We start from the raw sequence: 15,272 nt of genomic DNA, 5'->3' as shown, positions 1-15,272 counted from the left end.
ATGTATAAGCTATGTGATTCAATTAACATACTGAAATGTAATACACAATATGTAAATATTAGCTTCACACAAATGTTTCCCACACATTCATTTATTTGTGGCGGCCCGCCACGAAAGAATTACGTCCGCCACAAATAAAATATTTTTTTATTTTTTTTATTATTATTTTTTTTGTCCTGTCCAGCTTCTCAGGCAAATCATATAGTTGATGAAGATGCCCATATAGGCTGTTCAGATTTACTTTACAAAAGAGAAGTGTAGGATACTTCTCTTGCCTTATTTGTATTTGACCACTACTGTTTTCTGTTTATTTGTTACTGACTGTGGCAGGACACCTCTGCCTCTGTTTCACTTTATGTTGCTGGTAAATAATATGGTTGTAGTAGTAGGCTAAAGTTAAATTATTTAGTATGCACTAATTAAAGGGGCAGAGCTTTAAGAGACATTTTAGCTTTTATATTTTATAAGATATATTTTTTGTAAGAACCACAATTAATAAATATATTTCAGTGAATAACTTTTTGTACAAATCTGTATATAAATATGTACATAAAGTGTTGTAATTATATTGTAAAATGGATGGATGGATGGATGGATGGACGTTTAAAACAAAACTGTTATTATTAATTAGTAAGTATACATTTTTTGAGCCTTTTTTAGAGAAAATCATATCATTGTAGTAACTTATGCAAATTACTCCATGATGTCATGGTGACCACGCCCATAGCCACGCCCATAGCCACACCCCCACCGCCACAGGTATCTTGGCAGTTTATGGGAAACGCTGCAGTACTATCATCAAACAAATACTTCTGAGTGTTGAAACTATTTCGATGGTGGAAATACACGACTGGCAGCCATTTTAAGTCCTCAAAACATCCATTGAAACAGTGCACAAAAATTGTTTTTCAATAAACATCTTACTATTAAATTTAACCACTTTCCACCTTAATATTGAGTTACATAAACAAGTTAAACAGTTTACTTACAGACTTATCTTTTCCAAGGCTTGTAAGAGCTAACACAACTTGTCTACTTCTCAATTGTCTCAACCCGGAAGTGCCCAAACTAATGACGCGTAGTATTTTCATATCGCCACAAGGTGTCAGTAAGAGTCTACAATCAAATGGGCATAACATTGCCGTCCCACAGGGCATTTCCTGTATGTGGGAAGGGATTCGTTCCCAGGGATTCGAATAAAGAACCAACTCTTTTTCTTTACTATAGTGGCCTCGATAACGGGAACCAGTTCTCAAAAAGGGATTCGAGTCCATGGAATCGGTTCTTTTCTTATCGAACAACCGGGAGAACCGGTTTCAAACATCATCCCTATGTGAAAGACTGCGCAGCTTTCAGTGATTTCCAGCGTGGAACTGTCATAGGATGCCACTTGTGCAACAAATCCAGTCGTGAAATGTCCTCGCTCCTAAATATTCCAAAGTGTCGGCTTTATTAAAATAAAATGGAAGAGTTTGGGAACAACAGCAACTCAGCCACCAAGTGGTAGGCCACGTAAACTGACAGAGAGGGCTCAGCGGACGCTAAACCGCATAGTGCAAAGACTTTCTGCCTCAAGTGACCTGCCAATTAGCCCACGTACAGTACGCAGAGAGCTTCACGGAATGGGTTTCCATGGCCGGGCAGCTGCATCTAAGCCATACATCACCAAAGTCCAATGCAAAGCGTGGGATGCAGTGGTGTAAAGCACATCGCTACTGGACTCTAGAGGAGTGGAGAGGCCTTCTCTGGAGTGATGAATCACCCTTTTCCATCTGGCAATCTGGTGGACCAGTCTGGGTTTGGAGGTTGCCAGGAGAACGCTACATTTCGGACCGCATTGGTGCCGAGTGTGAAATTTGGTGGAGGAGGAATTATGGTGTGGGGTTGTCTTTCCCGGAGTTGGGCTTGGCCCCTTAGTTCCAGTGAAAGGAACTTTGAATGCTCCAGGATACCAAAACATGTTGGACAATTCCATGGGAACAGTTTCCTCTTCCAACATGACTGTGCACCAGTGCACAAAGCAAGGTCCATAAAGGCATGGATGACAGAGTCTGGTGTGGATGAACTCGACTGGCCTGCACAGAGTCCTGACCTGAACCCGATAGAACACCTTTGGGATGAATTAGAGCCAGGCCTTCTCCACCAACATCACCAATGCGCTTTTGGAGGAATGGTGGAAAATTCCTATAAACACACTCCGCAAACCTTGTGGACAGCCTTCCCAGAAGACTTGAAGCTGTAATAGCTGCAAAAGGTCATATTGAACCCTATTGGTTAGGAATGGGATGGCACTTCAAGTTCATATGTGAGTCAAGGCAATATAGTGTATGTCATCGTTATCTGCTAACCCTGCTAATTGCCCCCTAGTGGCCATTCCAGCACCCCCTAACACCCCCTTTAGGGTGTTGGAATGGTGGGTTTAAGTTCTTTGCGCTTCTCATTTCCTGTTTCCAGCGGACCGCTCCATGTATATATTTCTTTTAGATCCTGATCCTCCGCAAGTGGGAACCATGTGATTATTATTGCAAACATGAGTAACTTGAAGCAAAGTCTAAATGTTTTTATGGAGCTGACCTTTCACCCCGGCTCTAGCAGATGTGTGAATCGCGTCTTATTAAGTCATATCTATCAAGTAAGTCAAGTCCGAAATTAACCTTAAACCAACCCTGAAAGTATACAAAAGCCAAAAGCAGTGAAGTTGTCACGTTGTGTAAATGGTAAATAAAAACAGAATACAATGCTTTGCTAATCCTTTTCAACCTATATTCAATTGAATAGACTATATTTAACGTTTGAACTGGAAAACTTTGTTATTTTTTCGCAAATATTAGCTCATTTGGAATTTGATGCCTGCAACATGTTTCAGAAAAGCTGGCACAAGTGGCAAAAAAGACTGGGAAAGTTGAGGAATGCTCGTCAAACACTTATTTGGAACATCCCACAGGTGAACAGGCTAATTGGGAACAGGTGGGTGCCATGATTGGGTATAAAAGCAGCTTCCGTGAAATGCTCAGTCATTCACAAACAAGGCAGGGGCGAGGGTCACCGCTTTGTCAACAAATGCGTGAGCAAATTGTTGAACAGTTTAAGAACAACATTTCTCAACCAGCTTTTGCAAGGAATTTAGGGATTTCACCATCTGCGGTCCGTAATATCATTAAAAGGTTCAGAGAATATGGAGAAATCACTGCACGTAACATTGAATGCCCGTGACCTTCCATCCCTCTGGCGGTACTGCATCAAAAAGCGACATCAGTGTGTAATGGATATCACCACATGGGCTCAGGAACACTTCAGAAAACCACTGTCAGTAACTACAGTCGGTCGCTACATCTGTAAGTGCAAGTTAAAACTAGGGCTGCAACAACTAATCGATTACAATCGATTATAAAAATAGTTGGCGATTAATTTAGTCATCGATTCGTTGGATCTATGCTATGCACATGCGCAGAGGCAATTATTATTATTATTTTTGTTTAATTATTATTTTTTTAAATTTTTATTTATATTTTATAAACCTTTATTTATAAACTGCAACATGTACAAACAGCTGAAAAACAATAATCAAAATAAGTATGGTGCCAGTATTCTGTTGTTTTTTTCCAATAAAGTACTGGAAAGGATAGAAATTTAGTTTGTCTCTTTTATCCGATTATTAATCGATTAATCGAAGTAATAATCGACAGATTAATCGATCATCAAATTAACTGTTAGTTGCAGCCCTAATTAAAACTCTACTATGCAAAGCGAAAGCCATTTATCAACAACACCCAGAAACGCCGTCGGCTTCGCTGGGCTCCGAACTCATCTAAGATGGATTGATGCAAAGTGGAAAAGTGTTCTGTGGTCTGACGAGTCCACATTTCAAATTGTTTTTTTTGGAAACTGTGGACGTTGTGTCCTCTGGACCAAAGAGGAAAAGAACAACAACATTTTTCAACAGGCTATTGCAAGGAATTTAGGGATTTCACCATCTACGGTCCAAAATATCATCAAAAGGTTCAGAGAATCTGGGGAAATGCACGTAACATTGAATGACCTGCGGTACTGCATCAAAAAGCAATATCAGTGTGTAAAGGATATCACCACATGGGTTCAGGAACACTTCAGAAAACCACTGTCAGTAACTACAGTTTGCCGCTACATCTGTAAGTGCAAGTTAAAACTCTCCTATGCAAAGCGAAAGCCATTTATCAACAACACCCAGAAACGCCGTCGGCTTCGCTGGGCCTGAGCTCATCTAAGATGGACTGATGCAAAGTGGAAAAGTGTTCTGTGGTCTGACGAGTCCACATTTCAAATTGTTTTTTTTGGAAACTGTGGACGTCGTGTCCTCCGGACCGAAGAGGAAAAGAACCATCCGGATTGTTATAGGCGCAAAGTGTAAAAGCCAGCATGTGTGATGGTATGGGGGTGTATTAGTGCCCAAGACATGGGTAACTTACACATCTGTGAAGGCACCATTAATACTGAAAGGTACATACAGGTTTTGGAGCAACATATGTTGCCATTCAAGCAACGTTATCATGGACGCCCCTGCTTATTTCAGCAAGACAATGCCAAGCCACGTGCTACAACAGCGTGGCTTCATAGTAAAAGAGTACTAGAGGGTACTAGACTGGCCTAATAAAGTATAATATAATTTTAAAAAATATGTACATTTATTAAAAAAAGAAAAAAAATGCAGTATTTCAGAAAATTCCCCAAAAAGAAAGGTTGCTAAATGTTAAAATGCTTTATCGTGAAAACTTGTATTCTTTTTAGTTCTTTAATGGAGACACAAGTGCTTCGATCCCTCAGGCTGTACTGCATCAAAAAGCGACGTCCGTGTGTAAAGGATATCACCACACGGGCTCAGGAACACTTCAGAAAACCACTGTCAGTAACTATAGTTGGTCGCTACATCTGTAAGTGCAAGTTAAAACTTTATTATGCAAAGCCAAAGCCATTTATCAACAACACCCAGAAACGCAGCCGGCTTCGCTTGGCCCGAACTCATCTAAGATAGACTGATGCAAAGTGGAAAAGTGTTCTGTGGACTGACGAGTCCACATTCTACATTTTTTTTTTGGAAACTGTGGATGTCGACGAGGAAAAGAACCATCCGGACTGTTATAGGCACATAGTTGAAAAGCCAGCATGTGTGATGGTATGGGGGTGTATTAGTGCCCAAGACATGGGTAACTTACACATCTGTATAGGCACCATTAATGCTGAAAGGTACATACAGGTTTTGGAGAAACATATTTTGCCATCCAAGCAACATTATCATGGACGCCCCTGCTTATTTCAGCAAGACGATGCCAAGCCACGTGTTACAACAGCATGGCTTCATAGTAAAAGAGTGCGGGTACTAGACTGGCCTAATAAAGTATAATATAATTTAAAAAAATTTGTACATATATTAAAAAAAGAAAAACAATGCAGTATTTCAGAAAATTCCCCAAAAAGAAAGGTTGTTAAATGTTAAAATGCTTTATCGTGAAAACTTGTATTCTTTTTAGTTCTTTAATGGAGACACAAGTGCTTGGATCCCTCAAGCGGCACTGCATCAAATAGCGACATCCGTGTGTAAAGGATATCACCACATGGGCTCAGGAACACGTCAGAAAACCACTGTCAGTAACTATAGTTGGTCGCTACATCTGTAAGTGCAAGTTAAAACTTTACTATGCAAAGCCAAAGCCATTTATCAACAACACCCAGAAACGCCGTCGGCTTCGCTGGGCTCCGAACTCATCTAAGATGGACTGATGCAAAGTTGAAAAGTGTTCTGTGGACTGACGAGTCCACATTCTACTTTTTTTTTTTGGAAACTGTGGATGTCGACGAGGAAAAGAACCATCCGGATTGTTATAGGCACAAAGTGTAAAAGCCAGCATCTGTGATGGTATGGGGGTGTATTAGTGCCCAAGACATGGGTAACTTACACATCTGTATAGGCACCATTAATGCTGAAAGGTACATACAGGTTTTGGAGCAACATATTTTGCCATCTAAGCAACATTATCATGGACGCCCCTGCTTATTTCAGCAAGACGATGCCAAGCCACGTGCTACAACAGCATGGCTTCATAGTAAAAGAGTGTGGGTACTAGACTGGCCTAATAAAGTATAATATAATTTAAAAAAATATGTACATATATTAAAAAAAGAAAAAAAATGCAGTATTTCAGAAAATTCCCCAAAAAGAAAGGTTGTTAAATGTTAAAATGCTTTATCGTGAAAACTTGTATTCTTTTTAGTTCTTTAATGGAGACACAAGTGCTTGGATCCCTCAAGCGGTACTGCATCAAATAGCGACGTCCGTGTGTAAAGGATATCACCACATGGGCTCAGGAACACTTCAGAAAACCACTGTCAGTAACTATAGTTGGTCGCTACATCTGTAAGTGCAAGTTAAAACTTTACTATGCAAAGCCAAAGCCATTTATCAACAACACCCAGAAACGCCGTCGACTTCGTTGGGCTCCGAACTCATCTAAGATGGACTGATGCAAAGTGGAAAAGTGTTCTGTGGACTGACGAGTCCACATTCTACTTTTTTTTTTTTGGAAACTGTGGATGTCGACGAGGAAAAGAACCATCTGGATTGTTATAGGCACAAAGTGGAAAAGCCAGCATGTGTGATGGTATGGGGGTGTATTAGTGCCCAAGACATGGGTAACTTACACATCTGTGAAGGCGCCATTAATGCTGAAAGGTACATACAGGTTTTGCAGCAACATATTTTGCCATCTAAGCAACATTATCATGGACGCCCCTGCTTATTTCAGCAAGACGATGCCAAGCCACGTGTCACAACAGCATGGCTTCATAGTAAAAGAGTGTGGGTACTAGACTGGCCTAATAAAGTATAATATAATTTAAAAAAATATGTACATATATTAAAAAAATAAAAAAAATGCAGTATTTCAGAAAATTCCCCAAAAAGAAAGGTTGCTAAATGTTAAAATGCTTTATCGTGAAAACTTGTATTCTTTTTAGTTCTTTAATGGAGACACAAGTGGTTGGATCCCTCAAGCGGTACTGCATCAAATAGTGACGTCCGTGTGTAAAGGATATCACCACACGGGCTCAGGAACACTTCAGAAAACCACTGTCAGTAACTACAGTTGGTCGCTACATCTGTAAGTGCAAGTTAAAACTCTACTATGCAAAGCGAAAGCCATTTATCAACAACACCCAGAAACGCAGCCGGCTTCGCTGGGCCCGAACTCATCTAAGATGGACTGATGCAAAGTGGAAAAGTGTTCTGTGGACTGACGAGTCCACATTCTACATTTTTTTTTTGGAAACTGTCGACGAGGAAAAGAACCATCCGGATTGTTATAGGCACAAAGTTGAAAAGCCAGCATGTGTGATGGTATGGGGGTGTATTAGTGCCCAAGACATGGGTAACTTACACATCTGTGAAGGCGCCATTAATGCTGAAAGGTACATACAGGTTTTAGAGCAACATATTTTGCCATCTAAGCAACATTATCATGGACGCCCCTGCTTATTTCAGCAAGACGATGCCAAGCCACGTGCTACAACAGTGTGGCTTCATAGTAAAAGAGTGCGGGTACTAGACTGGCCTAATAAAGTATAATATATTTAAAAAAAATATGTACATATATTAAAAAAAGAAAAAAAATGCAGTATTTCAGAAAATTCCCCAAAAAGAAAGGTTGTTAAAATGCTAAAATGTTTTATCGTGAAAACTTGTATTCTTTTTAGTTCTTTAATGGAGACACAAGTGGTTGGATCCCTCAAGCGGTACTGCATCAAATAGCGACGTCCGTGTGTAAAGGATATCACCACATGGGCTCAGGAACACTTCAGAAAACCACTGTCAGTAACTATAGTTGGTCGCTACATCTGTCAGTGCAAGTTAAAACTTTACTATGCAAAGCCAAAGCCATTTATCAACAACACCCAGAAACGCAGCCGGCTTCGCTTGGCCCGAACTCATCTAAGATAGACTGATGCAAAGTGGAAAAGTGTTCTGTGGACTGACGAGTCCACATTCTACATTTTTTTTTTTTGGAAACTGTGGATGTCGACGAGGAAAAGAACCATCCGGATTGTTATAGGCACAAAGTGTAAAAGCCAGCATGTGTGATGGTATGGGGGTGTATTAGTGCCCAAGACATGGGTAACTTACACATCTGTATAGGCACCATTAATGCTGAAAGGTACATACAGGTTTTGGAGCAACATATTTTGCCATCTAAGCAACATTATCATGGACGCCCCTGCTTATTTCAGCAAGACGATGCCAAGCCACATGTCACAACAGCGTGGCTTCATAGTAAAAGAGTGCAGGTACTAGACTGGCCTAATAAAGTATAATATCATTTAAAAAAATATGTACATATATTAAAAAAAGAAAAAAATGCAGTATTTCAGAAAATTCCCCAAAAAGAAAGGTTGTTAAATGTTAAAATGCTTTATCGTGAAAACTTGTATTCTTTTTAGTTCTTTAATGGAGACACAAGTGGTTGGATCCCTCAAGCGGTACTGCATCAAATAGCGACGTCCGTGTGTAAAGGATATCACCACATGGGCTCAGGAACACTTCAGAAAACCACTGTCAGTAACTATAGTTGGTCGCTACATCTGTCAGTGCAAGTTAAAACTTTATTATGCAAAGCCAAAGCCATTTATCAACAACACCCAGAAACGCAGCCGGCTTCGCTTGGCCCGAACTCATCTGAGATGGACTGATGCAAAGTGGAAAAGTGTTCTGTGGACTGACGAGTCCACATTCTACATTTTTTTTTTGGAAACTGTCGACGAGGAAAAGAACCATCCGGATTGTTATAGGCACATAGTTGAAAAGCCAGCATCTGTGATGGTATGGGGGTGTATTAGTGCCCAAGACATGGGTAACTTACACATCTGTGAAGGCGCCATTAATGCTGAAAGGTACATACAGGTTTTGGAGCAACATATGTTGCCATCCAAGCAACATTATCATGGACGCCCCTGCTTATTTCAGCAAGACGATGCCAAGCCACGTGCTACAACAGCATGGCTTCATAGTAAAAGAGTGCGGGTACTAGACTGGCCTAATAAAGTATTATATATTAAATAAAAAAAAATACATACAGGTATATTAAAAAAAGAAAAACAATGCAGTATTTTAGAAAATTCCCCCAAAATAAAGGTTGTTAAATATTTTATGGTGAAAACTTAATAATAATAATAATAATAATAACAATAAGAGTGCTGCAGTACTAGTTACACGTACCACTGTGCTTCTTTGCCCTTAAAAGTAGACGCGAGTGTTCTTCCGCCGCCTCACCTTTCCATCAGAGTCCATACCTCCGAGTCGGCGTGCCGTCATCTTTTACTATTAGCTATCAATTGGCGGCTAATCGCGGTAACAAGGCAGCTAGCTGGCCGGTGACAGAGCGCTAACGGCCTCGCAGGGAGCATTAAGGAGCCCGGGTGATGCTGTGGGCCGTTAACGACCTACAGGCGCTGCCTAATGGCTCCAAATGACCTCCTCAGCGGCTATTAGCACATAATTAGAACCTGTAGACCAGCGGTGACCTCCGCTGGACGCACGCCATCACTCCTGGCTTCCTGTGGCCTTTCCTTCGCCGCCTCTGGTCTACTTCCTCCTTCTTTGGGATGCTTCCTGCTCGCCGCGGCCCTAATGCGCTGCAGGATTACATTAACTCCCTGCTGGGAACACTACCCCTAAAATTCATCTTTTTTTTACGCCGGACAAAAATACTCCTCAGCCGCACGCTCCGATTATTCTTACGAGGTGTCATGCTACCAAAAAAAAAAAAAAAAGGTATTCATTCTGCATGTGCCTGCGACAAGATCACACTTTAGCACTTGAAAAGTGCATATTTATACTTTTAACTACAACAAACCTCCACCAGCAGTTAACAAAAGTGGAACTAAACCGTGACACCGCAGCAAAATAAAATACGAGGCAACCTCAATTTTATGTACTGTAAGTACTTGTGTGTTGGTGTGTACTGTAAGTGTAAGTGTGCAAGTATGTAAGTGTAAAGGTTTTATTATGTACTGTAAGTAAGTGTGAAAGTATGTAAGTGTAAGTGTGTTATTATGTACTGTAAGTAAGTCAAAGTGTGTAAGTGTGTAAGTGTGTAAGTATGTAAGTGTAAGTGTGTTGGTATGTACTTTGAGTAAGTGTAAGTGTGTAAGTAATTAAAGGGAAAGTATGTAAGTAAGTGTGCAAGTATGTAAGTGCAAGTGTGTTAGTATGTAAGTGTGCAAGTATGTAAGTGTGTTGGTATGTACTGTAAGTAAGTGTAAGTAATGAAAGGGAAATTATGTAAGTAAGTGTGCATGTAAGATACGTAAGTGTAAGTGTGTTAGTATGTAAGTGGGCAGGTATGTCAGTGTGCAAGTATGTAAGTGTGTTGGTATGTACTGTAAGTAAGTGTAAGTGTGTAAGTAAGGAAAGGGAAATTATGTAAGTAAGTGTGCATGTAAGTTATATAAGTGTAAGTGTGTTAGTATGTAAGTATGTTTGTGAACCTTCAGATGAGAAGAGAAGTGAACTATATTTATATAGCGCTTTTCTCTTGTGACTCAAAGTGCTTTACATAGTGAATCCCAATATTTAAGTTACATTTAAACCAGTGTGGGTGGCACTAGGAGCAGGTGGGTAAAGTGTCTTGCCCAAAGATGGCGGAAGTGGGAATCGAACCTGGAACCCTCAAGTTGCTGGGACGGCCACTCTACCAACCGAGCTATGCCGCCCCGGTTTGTGAACCTTCAGATGAGACCTGGGCAAATATTTTGACCCGGGGGGCCACATTGAGTATGTGTAAGTGTGTTGGTATGTACTGTAAGTACTTGTGTGTTGGTGTGTACTGTAAGTGTAAGTATGCAAGTGTGTAAGTGTAAGGGTTTTATTATGTACTGTAAGTAAGTGTGCAAGTATGTAAGTGTAAGTGTGTTATTATGTACTGTAAGTAAGTCAAAGTGTGTAAGTGTGTAAGTATGTAAGTGTGCAAGTATGTAAGTTTAAGTGTGTTGGTATGTACTTTGAGTAAGTGTAAGTGTGTAAGTAATTAAAGGGAAAGTATGTAAGTAAGTGTGCAAGTATGTAAGTGCAAGTGTGTTAGTATGTAAGTGTGCAAGTATGTAAGTGTGTTGGTATGTACTGTAAGTGTAAGCGTGTAAAAGTATGTTAGTGTAAGTCTGTTGTCATGTACTGCAAGTAAGTGTAAGTATGTAAGTGTGCAAGTATGCACCTGTAAGTGTTTTATTATGTACTGTAAGTAAGTGTAAGTGTGCAAGTATGTAAGTGTAAGTGTGTTGGTATGTACTGTAAGTAAGTGTAAGCGTGTAAAAGTATGTTAGTGTAAGTCGGTTGTCATGTACTGCAAGTAAGTGTAAGTCTGTAAGTATGTAAGTGTACAAGTATGCACCTGTAAGTGTTTTATTATGTACTGTAAGTAAGTGTAAGTGTGCAAGTATGTAAGTGTAAGTGTGTTGGTATGTACTGTAAGTAAGTGTAAGTAATGAAAGGGAAATTATGTAAGTAAGTGTGCATGTAAGATACGTAAGTGTAAGTGTGTTAGTATGTAAGTGGGCAGGTATGTCAGTGTGCAAGTATGTAAGTGTGTTGGTATGTACTGTAAGTATGTGTAAGTGTGTTGGTGTGTACTGTAAGTGTAAGTGTGCAAGTATGTAAGTATAAGTGCTTTATTATGTACTGTAAGTAAGTGTGCAAGTATGTAAGTGTAAGTATGCAAGTATGTAAGTGTAAGTGATTTAGGGCTATATAAATAAACATTGATTGATTGATTGATTGATTGAAGTGTTTTATTATGTACTGTAAGTAAGTGTGCAAGTATGTAAGTGTAAGTGTGTTATTATGTACTGTAAGTAAGTCAAAGTGTGTAAGTGTGTAAGTATGTAAGTGTAAGTGTGTTGGTATGTACTTTGAGTAAGTGTAAGTGTGTAAGTAATTAAAGGGAAAGTATGTAAGTAAGTGTGCAAGTATGTAAGTGCAAGTGTGTTAGTGTGTAAGTGTACAAGTATGTAAGTGTGTTGGTATGTACGGTAAGTAAGTGTAAGCGTGTAAGAGTATGTTAGTGTAAGTCTGTTGTTATGTACTGCAAGTAAGTGTAAGTCTGTAAGTATGTAAGTGTACAAGTATGCACCTGTAAGTGTTTTATTATGTACTGTAAGTAAGTGTAAGTGTGCAAGTATGTAAGTGTAAGTGTGTTGGTATGTACTGTAAGTAAGTGTAAGTAATGAAAGGGAAATTATGTAAGTAAGTGTGCATGTAAGATACGTAAGTGTAAGTGTGTTAGTATGTAAGTGGGCAGGTATGTCAGTGTGCAAGTATGTAAGTGTGTTGGTATGTACTGTAAGTAAGTGTAAGTGTGTAAGTAAGGAAAGGGAAATTATGTAAGTAAGTGTGCATGTAAGTTATATAAGTGTAAGTGTGTTAGTATGTAAGTGTGCACGTATGTCAGTGTGCAAGTATGTAAGTGTGTTGGTATGTACTGTATGTGTAAGTGTGTTGGTGTGTACTGTAAGTGTAAGTGTGCAAGTATGTAAGTATAAGTGTTTTATTATGTACTGTAAGTAAGTGTGCAATTATGTAAGTGTAGTGTGTTATTATGTACTGTAAGTAAGTCAAAGTTTGTAAGTGTGTAAGTATGTAAGTGTAAGTATGCAAGTATGTAAGTGTAAGTGTTTTATTATGTACTGTAAGTAAGTGTGCAAGTATGTAAGTGTAAGTGTGTTATTATGTACTGTAAGTAAGTCAAAGTGTGTAAGTATGTAAGTGTAAGTGTGTTGGTATGTACTTTGAGTAAGTGTAAGTGTGTAAGTAATTAAAGGGAAAGTATGTAAGTAAGTGTGCAAGTATGTAAGTGTGTTGGTATGTACTGTAAGTAAGTGTAAGCGTGTAAAAGTATGTTAGTGTAAGTCGGTTGTCATGTACTGCAAGTAAGTGTAAGTCTGTAAGTATGTAAGTGTACAAGTATGCACCTGTAAGTGTTTTATTATGTACTGTAAGTAAGTGTAAGTGTGCAAGTATGTAAGTGTAAGTGTGTTGGTATGTACTGTAAGTAAGTGTAAGTAATGAAAGGGAAATTATGTAAGTAAGTGTGCATGTAAGATACGTAAGTGTAAGTGTGTTAGTATGTAAGTGGGCAGGTATGTCAGTGTGTTGGTATGAAAGTGTGTTGGTATGTACTGTAAGTAAGTGTAAGTGTGTAAGTAATGAAAGGGAAATTATGTAAGTAAGTGTGCATGTAAGATACGTAAGTGTGCTATTATGTAAGTGGGCAGGTATGTCAGTGTGCAAGTATGTAAGTGTGTTGGTATGTACTGTAAGTATGTGTAAGTGTGTTGGTGTGTACTGTAAGTGTAAGTGTGCAAGTAAGTAAGTATAAGTGCTTTATTATGTACTGTAAGTAAGTGTGCAAGTATGTAAGTGTAAGTATGCAAGTATGTAAGTGTAAGTGATTTAGGGCTATATAAATAAACATTGATTGATTGATTGATTGATTGAAGTGTTTTATTATGTACTGTAAGTAAGTGTGCAAGTATGTAAGTGTAAGTGTGTTATGTACTGTAAGTAAGTCAAAGTGTGTAAGTGTGTAAGTATGTAAGTGTAAGTGTGTTGGTATGTACTTTGTGTAAGTGTGTAAGTAATTAAAGGGAAAGTATGTAAGTAAGTGTGCAAGTATGTAAGTGCAAGTGTGTTAGTGTGTAAGTGTACAAGTATGTAAGTGTGTTGGTATGTACGGTAAGTAAGTGTAAGCGTGTAAAAGTATGTTAGTGTAAGTCTGTTGTCATGTACTGCAAGTAAGTGTAAGTATGTAAGTGTGCAAGTATGCACCTGTAAGTGTTTTATTATGTACTGTAAGTAAGTGTAAGTGTGCAAGTATGTAAGTGTAAGTGTGTTGGTATGTACTGTAAGTAAGTGTAAGCGTGTAAAAGTATGTTAGTGTAAGTCGGTTGTCATGTACTGCAAGTAAGTGTAAGTCTGTAAGTATGTAAGTGTACAAGTATGCACCTGTAAGTGTTTTATTATGTACTGTAAGTAAGTGTAAGTGTGCAAGTATGTAAGTGTAAGTGTGTTGGTATGTACTGTAAGTAAGTGTAAGTAATGAAAGGGAAATTATGTAAGTAAGTGTGCATGTAAGATACGTAAGTGTAAGTGTGTTAGTATGTAAGTGGGCAGGTATGTCAGTGTGCAAGTATGTAAGTGTGTTGGTATGTACTGTAAGTAAGTGTAAGTGTGTAAGTAAGGAAAGGGAAATTATGTAAGTAAGTGTGCATGTAAGTTATATAAGTGTAAGTGTGTTAGTATGTAAGTGTGCACGTATGTCAGTGTGCAAGTATGGAAGTGTGTTGGTATGTACTGTATGTGTAAGTGTGTTGGTGTGTACTGTAAGTGTAAGTGTGCAAGTATGTAAGTATAAGTGTTTTATTATGTACTGTAAGTAAGTGTGCAAGTATGTAAGTGTAAGTGTGTTATTTACTGTAAGTAAGTCAATGTTTGTAAGTGTGTAAGTATGTAAGTGTAAGTATGCAAGTATGTAAGTGTAAGTGTGTTATTATGTACTGTAAGTAAGTGTGCAAGTATGTAAGTGTAAGTGTGTTATTATGTACTGTAAATAAGTCAAAGTGTGTAAGTGTGTAAGTATGTAAGTGTAAGTGTGTTGGTATGTACTTTGAGTAAGTGTTTGTGTGTAAGTAATTAAAGGGAAAGTATGTAAGTAAGTGTGCAAGTATGTAAGTGCAAGTGTGTTAGTATGTAAGTGTGCAAGTATGTAAGTGTGTTGGTATGTACTGTAAGTAAGTGTAAGTAATGAAAGGGAAATTATGTAAGTAAGTGTGTGTGTAAGATACGTAAGTGTAAGTGTGTTAGTATGTAAGTGGGCAGGTATGTCAGTGTGCAAGTATGTACGTGTGTTGGTATGTACTGTAAGTAAGTGTAAGTGTGTAAGTAATGAAAGGGAAATTATGTAAGTAAGTGTGCATGTAAGATACGTAAGTGTGTTAGTATGTAAGTGGGCAGGTATGTCAGTGTGTAAGTATGTAAGTGTGTTGGTATGTACTGTAAGTAAGTGTAAGTGTGTAAGTAATGAAAGGGAAATTATGTAAGTAAGTGTGCATGTAAGACACGCAAGTGTAAGTGTGTTAGTATGTAAGTGGGAAGGTATGTCAGTGTGCAAGTATGTAAGTGTGTTGGTATGTACTGTAAGTATGTGTAAGTGTGTTGGTGTGTACTGTAAGTGTAAGTGTGCAAGTATGTAAGTATAAGT

This window comes from Entelurus aequoreus, linkage group LG02, assembly GCF_033978785.1.
Source record: "Entelurus aequoreus isolate RoL-2023_Sb linkage group LG02, RoL_Eaeq_v1.1, whole genome shotgun sequence".
In the NCBI taxonomy this organism is placed as follows: domain Eukaryota; kingdom Metazoa; phylum Chordata; class Actinopteri; order Syngnathiformes; family Syngnathidae; genus Entelurus; species Entelurus aequoreus.
Note: the sequence above shows the minus strand (reverse complement) of the source record.